Source organism: Coenobita brevimanus, chromosome 95 (genome assembly GCF_032717465.1).
Source record: "Coenobita brevimanus isolate Jiangsu-jjx chromosome 95, ASM3271746v2, whole genome shotgun sequence".
NCBI lineage: Eukaryota > Metazoa > Arthropoda > Malacostraca > Decapoda > Coenobitidae > Coenobita > Coenobita brevimanus.
Window position 1 is genome coordinate 11,104,719 of NC_137048.1, and position 10,763 is coordinate 11,115,481.

At 42.6% G+C, this 10,763-nt stretch overlaps 1 non-coding gene across 1 annotated transcript; it reads left to right on the forward strand.

The window, feature by feature from the left end:
- Positions 1–6,483: 6,483 nt before the first annotated feature.
- Positions 6,484–6,603, forward strand: LOC145413324 (5S ribosomal RNA). Its single transcript, XR_013899723.1, has one exon. It is a non-coding gene; the product is annotated as a 5S ribosomal RNA (ribosomal RNA).
- The last annotated feature ends 4,160 nt before the right edge of the window (positions 6,604–10,763 follow it).

A 10,763-nucleotide genomic window follows, 5' to 3' on the forward strand; every position in this document is an offset into this window, starting at 1 on the left:
CTTTTGTGTAAGCATACAGCCTAAAGACCTTACCAGTTCAGTTCATATTCCTCTAGTTTGTCTTGTATACTTTTATGACTATTTTGAGGGTGGTAAATTATGTTCTCTTGCTGAAAGAAACTTACTCAAAACTAGGGCGCATGTAACATATGCATGTTAAACATCGGCAAATACATCTGGAGTGAAGAGAATGCCTGACTGATGGGATGGTAGAGTAGGGTCATGTACACACACCAGTGACCTTCCTTCCCTTCCCGTAATTGTTGACAGTTTTTTATAATGCCCTAACTCAACTTCATTGACACCGAAACAGTGAAGTGTTGCTCAAGGCCAGCAGCTATGAAGGAGTTAATGGAATACTGTATGAAAAATTCAAAATGGGCACGGTGCATAGCGTCGCACTTGCTTGCCAAGAGAAAACGAACTAACCCCTCTCTGGTAAACAAATTTTCGCGCGCTTCTCAGTGAGTCCACGTCCCTCCTCTCCTCACAGCCTCGCTGTACGTGAGGATATTTTTGCAGCCCTTCACCTTTTTGTATTTTTTTGCCATGCCTCCCAAGAGCCCTGCATCATCTCCAGCACTGGGGAAGCCCGCTGCAAAGAACCAGCAGCACTGTACTCTAATTCTCGAAAGGAAATTGGAAATTATAAGACCCCACGAGGAGGGGCAGGGAGTCTCGGAGACTGGGCGTGCTTTAGGCTTTCCTGTTTCCACCACTGGGACTGTGATGAAGAAAAAGGAGATGTACAAGAATATGGCCACCTTCTTCTCTACAACTGTATACAGGCATTGCTTAATACTTATTACTAGGGGGGGGGGGTGAAGTTTAGGTGGGGGTCCAAGGGGGCCCTGGGACACATCCCCCCATTTATATGTGTATTTCAATGGGGAAAATCATTCCAATATACGAAATTTCAAATTACCAAAGCTTTTCTTGGTCCCTATTCCTTTCATATATCAAGGCCTCACTGTATACAGTGCTCTCACATAGTAAACGTATTCAGAGTAAACAATTCGCCTAGTGAACGAACAGGGGGTAATCAGGTCGACAAAACCATAATGAATGAGCTGAACCCCAAGTGAATGAAATCGAGGAAAAGAGTAGGCCATAACCGCCATCTCCCATATTGAACGACCCCCTCCCTCCCAGTAGACGCTGCACAAGAGGCCAGATCTGAGCAACCTTTTGAGCAGAATTCAATGAAGGACGAAGATTTGCCTATGTCTATTTGCTTAAGATCAGTAAAATTCTAGCAGCAATGTAAGTTCTGAGAGAAGTCAAGGAAATTGAAACCAGCTACCTTAGGACACAGGAAGTGCTCAGTGAAGTAGAAACCACTTTTCGTCCTTACATAAAAGGCACAAAATGGAAGTCAACAGGAGAAAGCAAACACTCATCACAGACTACTACCCAACTCAAGAACAACAGGAGCCAGTTGCTTCTACAACGTCTGCTACACTTCCTGGGGAAGACAATGATGATGTGATGTCAGTGGTGTCATCTTTGGACTTTGGTTTTATGAGAGTGGTGAATTAGGTAGAAGCATGTGGGGAACTGGTTCAGTCAAGTGATGAGGGCGAGACTGGTGATGGGAACAAGGAAATGGAAGGTGATGTGGTGAGGACAAGCCAAGTGTATCTCCCTGCCTCGGAACTATCTGTATTCAAGCCAATCAGGGCCGCCATCTGCTTCATTCAAAGTAAATAACCATGTGTTTTACATTTTATATACCTGAACTGTATGTGTTTGAAATGAGCCTTCATGGCTCAGATAGTGGACTTGGAGAGAGTGGTGCCACCCATATGCTATCATTTCCATAAGATACTTGTTCACAGTGAACGAATTCACTTTGAACGAGCTCGTCTGCCACCCATAACCTCGTTCACTGTGCGAGGGCACTGTATATATGTGTATATATAAATATATATATATAAAAACATATATATATATATATATATATATATATATATATATATATACATATATATATATATATATAGTATATATATATATATATATTGTATATATATATCTATGTATATATGTATATATATATATATATATATATATATATATATATATATATATATAGAGTTAAATATATATATGGAGCCTCTGTGGTACAGTGGCAGAGTGTGCGTTTCGCACGCTGGTGGACGAGGGTTCGCCTCCCACCAGAGTTGTAAAAACTTTGGGAATCATTTACCGAGCCACTTGCTACTTTGGCGGACATAAGGGGTGCTGTGGTTGAAGCAGTGTCGCATACTACTATGCTTGCACCCAATCGGCTTAAGGCGGGCCGATTACACTTGGTTCACAGACTACACACATCCAAAGCTACTACAACACTACAATCACACTTACAAGCACTTCTCACCCTACATACAGTCTCTACCAGACAGCCTAAGCCACTGGGTAGAGATACATTGGCTTGTATCATCCCTGCTTCGGTAGGGATAGGCCGGTCCTGCAGTGGACCTCAACGGCTGATGATGATATATATATATATATATATATATATATATATATATATAGTAGGTATATATAGATATATATATATATATATATATATATATACAGGCACACGCACACACACACACACACACACATGTATATATATATATATATATATATATATATATATATATATATTTTCTGTGCTCAACTCTGGGCATAGGCTTCTCAGCCTGCTCCCAAGGCCCAGTAGTCCTCCTACATATCGTATACCTCTACATGTCAACACTTCGGCGCTAACACCCACCGTCCATATCGAATACATGCTAGGGCTGTCTCATACAGGACTGGTATATTGGTAATAGCAGGGGTATTTTTACGACATGTCGGCAGGTCTTCTGGTACATCAGTAAAGTATGCCGTAATGAAACTCAAATCCTTAAACTGTTCCCCGCACCAGAGGTGATTTAAACCTGGGTCCAGTAGGACCGCAAGCCACCTCTCTACCGATTGAGCTATATATATATATACATTTACCCCCTGGGGGTAGGGGGCGGGTTTCAAGAATACTCCCCCAGTATCCCTACTTGTCGTAAAAGGTGACTAAAAGGGTTGGCGGAGGGTTAGTGCCCCTCCCCGGAAAACAACTAACTAAAAAAACAAACAATAAGCCTTAGACAAGGACTGACCAAACGATGACGACTAAGGACCGGACAAAGGACATTGTAATTGGAACCTGGAATGTAAGGGGAGCGAATGATGAGGTGAAAGAGAGAGAGAGAGATTGTCCAGGTGCTTGAGGATGCGAAAGTGGATGTATGTGGAATAACTGAAACAAAATGGAGAGGAGAAAGTGTCAGAGAATGGAAGTATGGATGGGGTATATGTGCAGGAGTAGGTGAGAATGAGAGGGAAAAGGAAGGAGTATGTATAATTGTGAGTAAAAGATGGAAGAGGAGCATAAGACAGTATGGATCAGTTGGGTCAAGGATTGTGTGGGTAGTTGTTGAAAGTTGGAATACAAATGTGGGCGATTGTGTGTGTGTATGCGCCAACGCAAGATCGTGCTAGAAGAGTGAGAGAAGAGTTCTGGACAAATGTAGAAGTGTGCATGGAAAAGTTTGGAAGGAATGAGAGAGTGTTTTTGATTGGTGATATGAATGGTAAAGTTGGGAATGTGAAGGTGGATGGAATAGTTGGTGAGTGGGGTGTGCCTGCTGAGATAGATGAGAATGGAAGTGCGTTAGTGGACATTTGTGCTGGGAGGGGGTTGGTGATAGCCAATACCCTCTTCAGGCATAAAATGATCCACAGGTATACATGGCGAGTGATGAGAAGGGTGGGTGGTGAACTGAATGAAAGGAAGGCAATGATTGATTATGTGTGTGTGGATGAAAGGATGCGAAGATGTGTAATGGATGCAAGAGTTTTTAGAGGTTGGGGGAGTGGACTTTCTGACCACTACTTGGTGATGGCCAGAATTAAAGTTCAAGTAAGTTGGAGGAATAGAAGAAGGGAAAGACGAGAGGAAGGAGTAGTTGCAAGGAGAGTGGAAAGGTTACAAGAGGATGACAAAAAGGCAGAGTATAAGAGAGAAGTGGAGGAACGATTGGGCAAATATGAATTGGAGCAGATGGGAGACGTGGAAGGTGTGTGTAGAATATTTACAGAAGAAATATGTGCAGCATGTGATGTGGTGTGTGGAGGGAAGAGAAGACGGAGGGGGGTGCAAGGAACAGCGTGGTGGACTGAAGAGGTGAAACAGGCTGTGGCACAAAAGAAGAAAGCATACAATGAATGGATGAGAAATAGGGGCGTGGAAGAGGTTGAGAGGCGGAAGAGAGAGTTATACTGTATGTGGAAAGAAAGAGAGAGGTGAAAAGATTAGTAAGAGAGAGTAAGAAGAGAGTAGATGAGGAATTTGGAAGAAATTTGAGTGTAAAGTGGAGGGACTGTAAGAAAATGTTCTGGAGAGAGGTGAAAAGAGTAAGACAGGGTGGAAGTGAAGTTAGCAGGGGAGTGAAAGATAAAAATGGTAGATTACTAGTGGAGAAGGGAGAAAAAGTGAGCAGATGGAGAGAACACTTTAAGGAATTGTTGAACGTAGAGGGTGGAAGTAATGCGAGTATAAGTGGCTGGGGAATGGCTGGGAGAAGGAGGGAGGTGAGAAGACAGGAAGAAATCAGTAGGATAGAAGTTGTGGAAGCAATGAAGAAAGTTAAATCAGGGAAAGCCCCAGGAATTGATGGAGTGTGTGGTGAAATGCTGAAGCATGGGGGAGAGATAGTAGTAGAATGGATGTGGAAGATGTGCAGATTGGCCTGGGAGGAAGGTAGAGTCCTGGAGGATTGGAAGTCAGGTATAATTATTCCCTTGTACAAAGGAAAAGGGGAAAAAGAACTGTGTGGTAATCATAGGGGCATTTGTCTTCTTAGTATAACAGGAAAAGTGTATGGTAGGATACTTATTGACAGAGTTAGAGAAAGAACAGAGAAATTAGTTGGAGAAGAACAGGGAGGCTTTAGGAAGGGAAGACGTTGTGTAGATCAGATATTCATTCTCAGATCTTTAGTGGAAAAGTTTCTAGAGAAGGGAAAGAAGTTGTATGCGGCTTTCATGGATTTGGAGAAAGCATATGACAGGGTGGATAGACAAGGATTGTGGAAAGTGTTAAGAATATATGGAGTAAATGGAAAGTTTGCTGTGAAGAGTATGTACGATGGTGCGAAGGCTGCAGTGCGTGTGGATGGTGAACTAAGTGAATTTTTCTCTTTGAAGGTTGGGTTGAAACAGGGTTGTGTCATGTCTCCATGGTTGTTCAATCTGTACATGGATGGGGTAATAAAAGAGGTACAAGGTAGGGTAGTGGATGTTGGAGTGGCCCTGGTGAGAGAGGATAGTGTTTGGAAACTCCCTGTACTGTTGTTTGCAGATGATACTGTGTTGTTGAGTGAAGACGAAGGGGAGCTGCAAGGCTTGGTGGATGAGTTTGAGAGAGTGTGTAAGAAACGGAATCTAAAGGTGACTGTAGGGAAGAGTAAAGTGATGGTCTTTGAGAGAGGTGAAGTCAGTGAATGTACAGCGAGGTTGGATGGTGAGGAATTGGAAAATGTGAGTACGTTTAAGTACTTGGGTAGTGTGATGAGTAAGGATGGAGGTTTGGAGGGTGAAGTGCTTGAAAGGGTACAGCAGGGAAGAAAGGTTGCTGGTTCTTTGAAAGCAGTGATAAGAAACAGGGAAGTGAGCATGGAAGTGAAAAAGTTACTACATGACAGTATTGTGATACCAACTCTAACGTATGGAAGTGAAGCTTGGACGTTGTTGGAAGGACACAAGTCAAGAATGAGATCAGTGGAAATGAGTTATTTACGAGGAGCCTGTGGAGTCACATGGAGAAACAGGCTGACGAATGAGGATATAAAGGAGCGCTGTGGTGTGGATGTGGATGTGGTAGGAAGCGTAATGAGGAATACACTGGGGTGGTTTGGCCATGTGGAGAGGATGAAGGGTGAGAGACTGACGAAGAGAGTGTATGTGAGTGAGGTGGAGGGGGGAAGAGGGAGGGGGAGGCTGAGGATGAGATGAAGGGACGGGGTGGAGAGGTATATGAGAGAGGGGTGTGTGAGTTGGGAGCAGGCAGTGAAATGGCGGGGGACAGGGCGACGTGGAGGCTATTTGTTTGTGGCCACCCCAAACGGGATTGAGGCGTCTGGCAATAGATAGATAGATAGTCTCTCTGTATTCTTACCCATTTCCAATATTTTACATTTTTTCTTGCGCTGATTTTCATTCCCCACATCCGGCTCCAATCATGACTCCTATCCAGGTCCTCCTGCAGCATTTTACAGTCTTCTTCAACTTCTACTCTCCTCATGATCTTCGCATCATCAGCAAATAGACTTGCATAACTGTTCACGCCATCTACCATATTGTATATGTAAATCAGGCCATTACAGGCGGTAACACCAAGCCCTGTGGGATTCCACTTGTTACTTCCCTCCATCCACACATCCTGTCTTTTATTACTGTCACGGCTATACCACGTTGAGTACACCGCTTCCCGTCCGATTAGCGAAGTTAAGCAACGTTGGGTCTGGTTAGTACTTGGATGGGTGACCGCCTGGGAACACCAGATGCTGTTGGCATCCCTACGTGTCATGTGGGGTTGGTGGAGGATTAGTGCCCCTCCCTGTAAAACAATTAACTCTAAGCCCTTGGCCACCCTGTCTGGGATACATGGCGTCTGGCAGTGAATGTGAATGAAATGAATCATTTGTTTGTCTCTCAAAAAGTCTCTCATCCACTCCAGGTTTCCTTTCAGTCCTCCTATATGCTCCAATTTCCATATTAGTCGCTTATGGGGTTGTCAAAGGCTTTCTCCAAATTTAAATACACACAATCCACTCAACCATCTCTCTCCTGTAGCACACCAATCGCTCTTCAGTAAAAACTCAACAAGTTGGAAACACATGACCCTCCACTTCTGAATCCAAACTGACATTCAGCCAAAATGTTCATCTTCCAGATATTTTATCCATCTATCTTTCAGGATTCTCTCGCACAATTTTGCAACCATGCTGGTCAGGGACACTGGTCTATAATTCAGGGGTTCTTCCTTGTTTCCTCCCTTATAAATTGGTACCACAGTTGCCTTCTCCATTCCCGAGTCACTTTCCCCTCTTCCAGAGAACACACAATTAAACTGTGAATCTCATCCACCAGTTGTTCTCTGCATTCCTTCAGTACCCAGTTAGAGATTCCATCTAGTCCTGGGGCTTTCCTTACATCTTGTGTTTCCAGTAATTTATACACTTCCTGCACTTCCACTTTTATATCTTTTATCACTACATTTCTAGTCACTCCCTCCCCCTCCACAAAATCCCTTTCTTTAGTGCAAACCGATTGAAAACATTTGTTCTTTATTTCAGCTTGCATTCCCCATCTTTATAGACCTCTCCTTCTACTTTCAGTTTGGTGATTCCTTCCTTTTGTTTCATTTTGCCATTGACAAATCTATAAAACAATTTGGGTTCTTCCTTACATTTGCCAATTAAACCTTTTTCAAATTTCCTTTCTTTCTCTCTATGTATTTTTGTATACTGGTATTCATTTCTAATTCTTTTATATTCTTCTTTTGTTCTGTTATCACCTCTCTTTCTCCAGCTGTTCCACGCCATGTCTCTCACTTTTTCTGCTATCATACACCTTCTATTAAACCACTCCTTTTTCCTGTTTTCTTTCCCACTTATTCTTGGAACATATTTTTCCACTCCCAAAATATTGAGGTCTAGAAAGATATCCCACTTCCTCTGTATCTCTCTTGTTTCTCTGAATTTTCTCCAATCCCCATTTTTGAAAAATCTTCTCAATCCTGTAAATTTTGCTTTCTCAAAGTTGTATCTTCCCTGCCTATACAGCTCGTCTCTTGGTACCACATTCCCTATTGTTGTCTGGAACTCAGTGACCACATGGTCACTTTTTCCTATAGGACACTGATATTTCAAAGATTCAATTACATCAGGTTCTTTGGTTAGCAGTAAATCTAATCTTGCTGGTGTGTCATCACCTTGGAATTGTGTCTCTTCTTTGACCCACTGTGTCATTACATTATTCATTGCTATATTTAACACTATAGTGCCCCACGAATCTTCACTGCCTCCTGAGTCCCATTCCTCCCAGTTTACCTCTTTACAATTAAAATCACCCATTAGAATCATGTTATTGCTTTTCTCAGTCACTTTCAGTAGATAACTAACCATGTCTGACATCTCCCTGGTATTCATCGTCATTCCATGCTCTTGTCTTAGGGGGAACATATACTACTGTGTGTGTATGTGTGTGTGTGTGACCTGGTGGCCGCATGACTTTCGACCTTCGGTAGAGAGGCGGACGGGCACTGTCACCAACCATGTACTCATGGCTTGTGGTCTCTGTTCGATGGTGGTGGCAGTTGGGCAAGACTTAGCCCAGTGGCCATGCAACTTTTGACATTCGGTAGAGAGGCGGATGGGCGCTGTCACCGAACATGTACTCGTGGCTTGTGGTCTATGTTACAACCTCAGTGGCAGTTAGGAAAGAGTTAGTCAGGTGGCTACGCGATACTGGACATTGGGTGGGGATGTGTACGGACATTTTGACACCGCTTGCAGGTTACAGTAGTATTGCTCAGGTGCTGGAGGTTCATTGGGAGTGATCCGATGAGTGCGTGACTTTGACCATTCAGTACAAGGGTGGATGGACATTTTAGCTCTGGTTGTGGGTTACAGACTACTTCCCGCTCACGGCTCGAGCCCAGCGGCCACAATACCAAATGTTTGGACATGTCAGCTGGTCAGCCGAAGTTCTCGGGCACTTTTACACCTGGACAATGCAAATAAATTCGAATAATGGCCTAGTAGACCCAAGGTCCTGCATTCAGATACTGAACATGTCCAGATATTGAACATCAGGATAATTGAGATATCACTGTAATGCTATCCCATGGTCCCTCAAAGTATGTACAGTGAGCCCCTAATTTCGCGTCCAATTGGTTCCATGAAGTTGGCGTGAAACCTGGATTTCGCGAGCCGAAATGTATCAGTGGTAAAAAATCTAACTGGTTATAAAGCCCCTCCCCAAGTCACTCTTTTTGTCACTTCTGAGTCACAATTCGCATAAAAAGGGATAGCAGAATAACCGACAACCATATTTTTTTTTTTTTTTTTTTTTTTTTTAAATAACAGAACGGAGGAAGGAAAAACAAATGGAGAAAAAAAAAAATCCATACACCAGATTACTGGTGTCCTCTGTTCATAAAATATCTGTAAGAATTAGACTTGAACAGTTGTAGGTTGAAATTTGGAGGAAAACAACTCTGGGGAAGCGAGTTCCAGAGAGATGCAGTTCGGGGAATGAAAGAATTCTGATAGGCAGAAGTTCTGCAATGTGGTTGAGTGACATTCCAGTCATGAGCGTTACCAGATGCCCGTGTAGCACGAGGGAAGGCATGGAGAGGTGGCACCATGGACGCAACTTCGTCTGAGCATTTGCCAAAAAAATATCTGTAAAATAATGCAAGGGAGGCAACATTCCTTCTTACTTGCAGGGGAGGTAGTTTATATGTAATGGCAGGGTTGTTAATGATTCTAACAGCTTTATTCTGAATTTTGTCTAGTTGTCTTAATGCAACCTCTCCACAACCATTCCACAAGGGTGAGCAATATTCAAGCTGAGAGCGCACATGACTCTTATAAATTATAGCTAACTGCTCATCGAGGAAGAAGTTACGGACTCTGTACAATAATCCAAGTTTCCTTGAGGCGGTTTTAGCAAGTGATCTGACATGAGAGGTCCAGCTGAGGGCACTGTTAAGTGAGACACCAAGAATTTCAATACTTTTGGAGATGGGAATATTAGTAGCACTGAAGGTAATGTACGAATCTGGCAATATCTGTCTATTAGTAAACTGTATATATTTAGTTTTACTAGCATTAAAAGAGACAAGGTTGTTTTGTCCCCATTCACTGATTGTAGATAGATCTTGATTTATGGAGATGGCTGTATTGAGTTGAGAGGTAGAGGTATTAGACTTTGTAAATGGATGTCTGAGTGTGAATGAACTATGTAGTGTTGAGTCATCTGCATATGAGTGAATGGGATTGTGAGTGACAGATAAGAGATCATTAATATGAACCAGAAATAGGGTTGGCGCCAGAACTGATCCCTGTGGCACGCCGGCGTTAATTGAGTGGAAATTCGAATATACATCATCTACTTTTACTCTTATTTTCCTGTCACTAAGATAAGAAGAAATCAAAGGAACAAAAGACGTTAGTCCATAGCAAGGGAGTTTGGACAGCAGGGAACGGTGCCATACTCTGTCGAAGGCTTTAGAGATATCAAGAGCTACTGCATGAGTTTCTCCAAAAAGATCAATTGATTGATGGATGGTATGAGTTAAGAGATTGAGTATGTCAATGGTGGATCTTTCGTGGCGAAAACCGTATTGTCTATCATTAATTAAGTTGTTGGATTCAAGATGTTTAACAATATGCTTATTAATTAAAGTTTCAAATACCTTACCAAGAGAAGATGTGATAGCTATTGGTCTGTAATTGGAGGGGTCAGACGAACTTCCTTTCTTCGGAACTGGGTGGATATTGGCTTCTTTCCATGAATTTGGGAATAAAGAAGTACGTATGCATAGTCTGAATAATTTAGCTAGGACAGAGGCAGTTCAGGGGAACACTTTTTCAAAACAATTGGCGGAATTCCATCTGGACCTGGAGCTTTGTTGGTAGGTAAATTGTCTAGGATGGATTTTACAA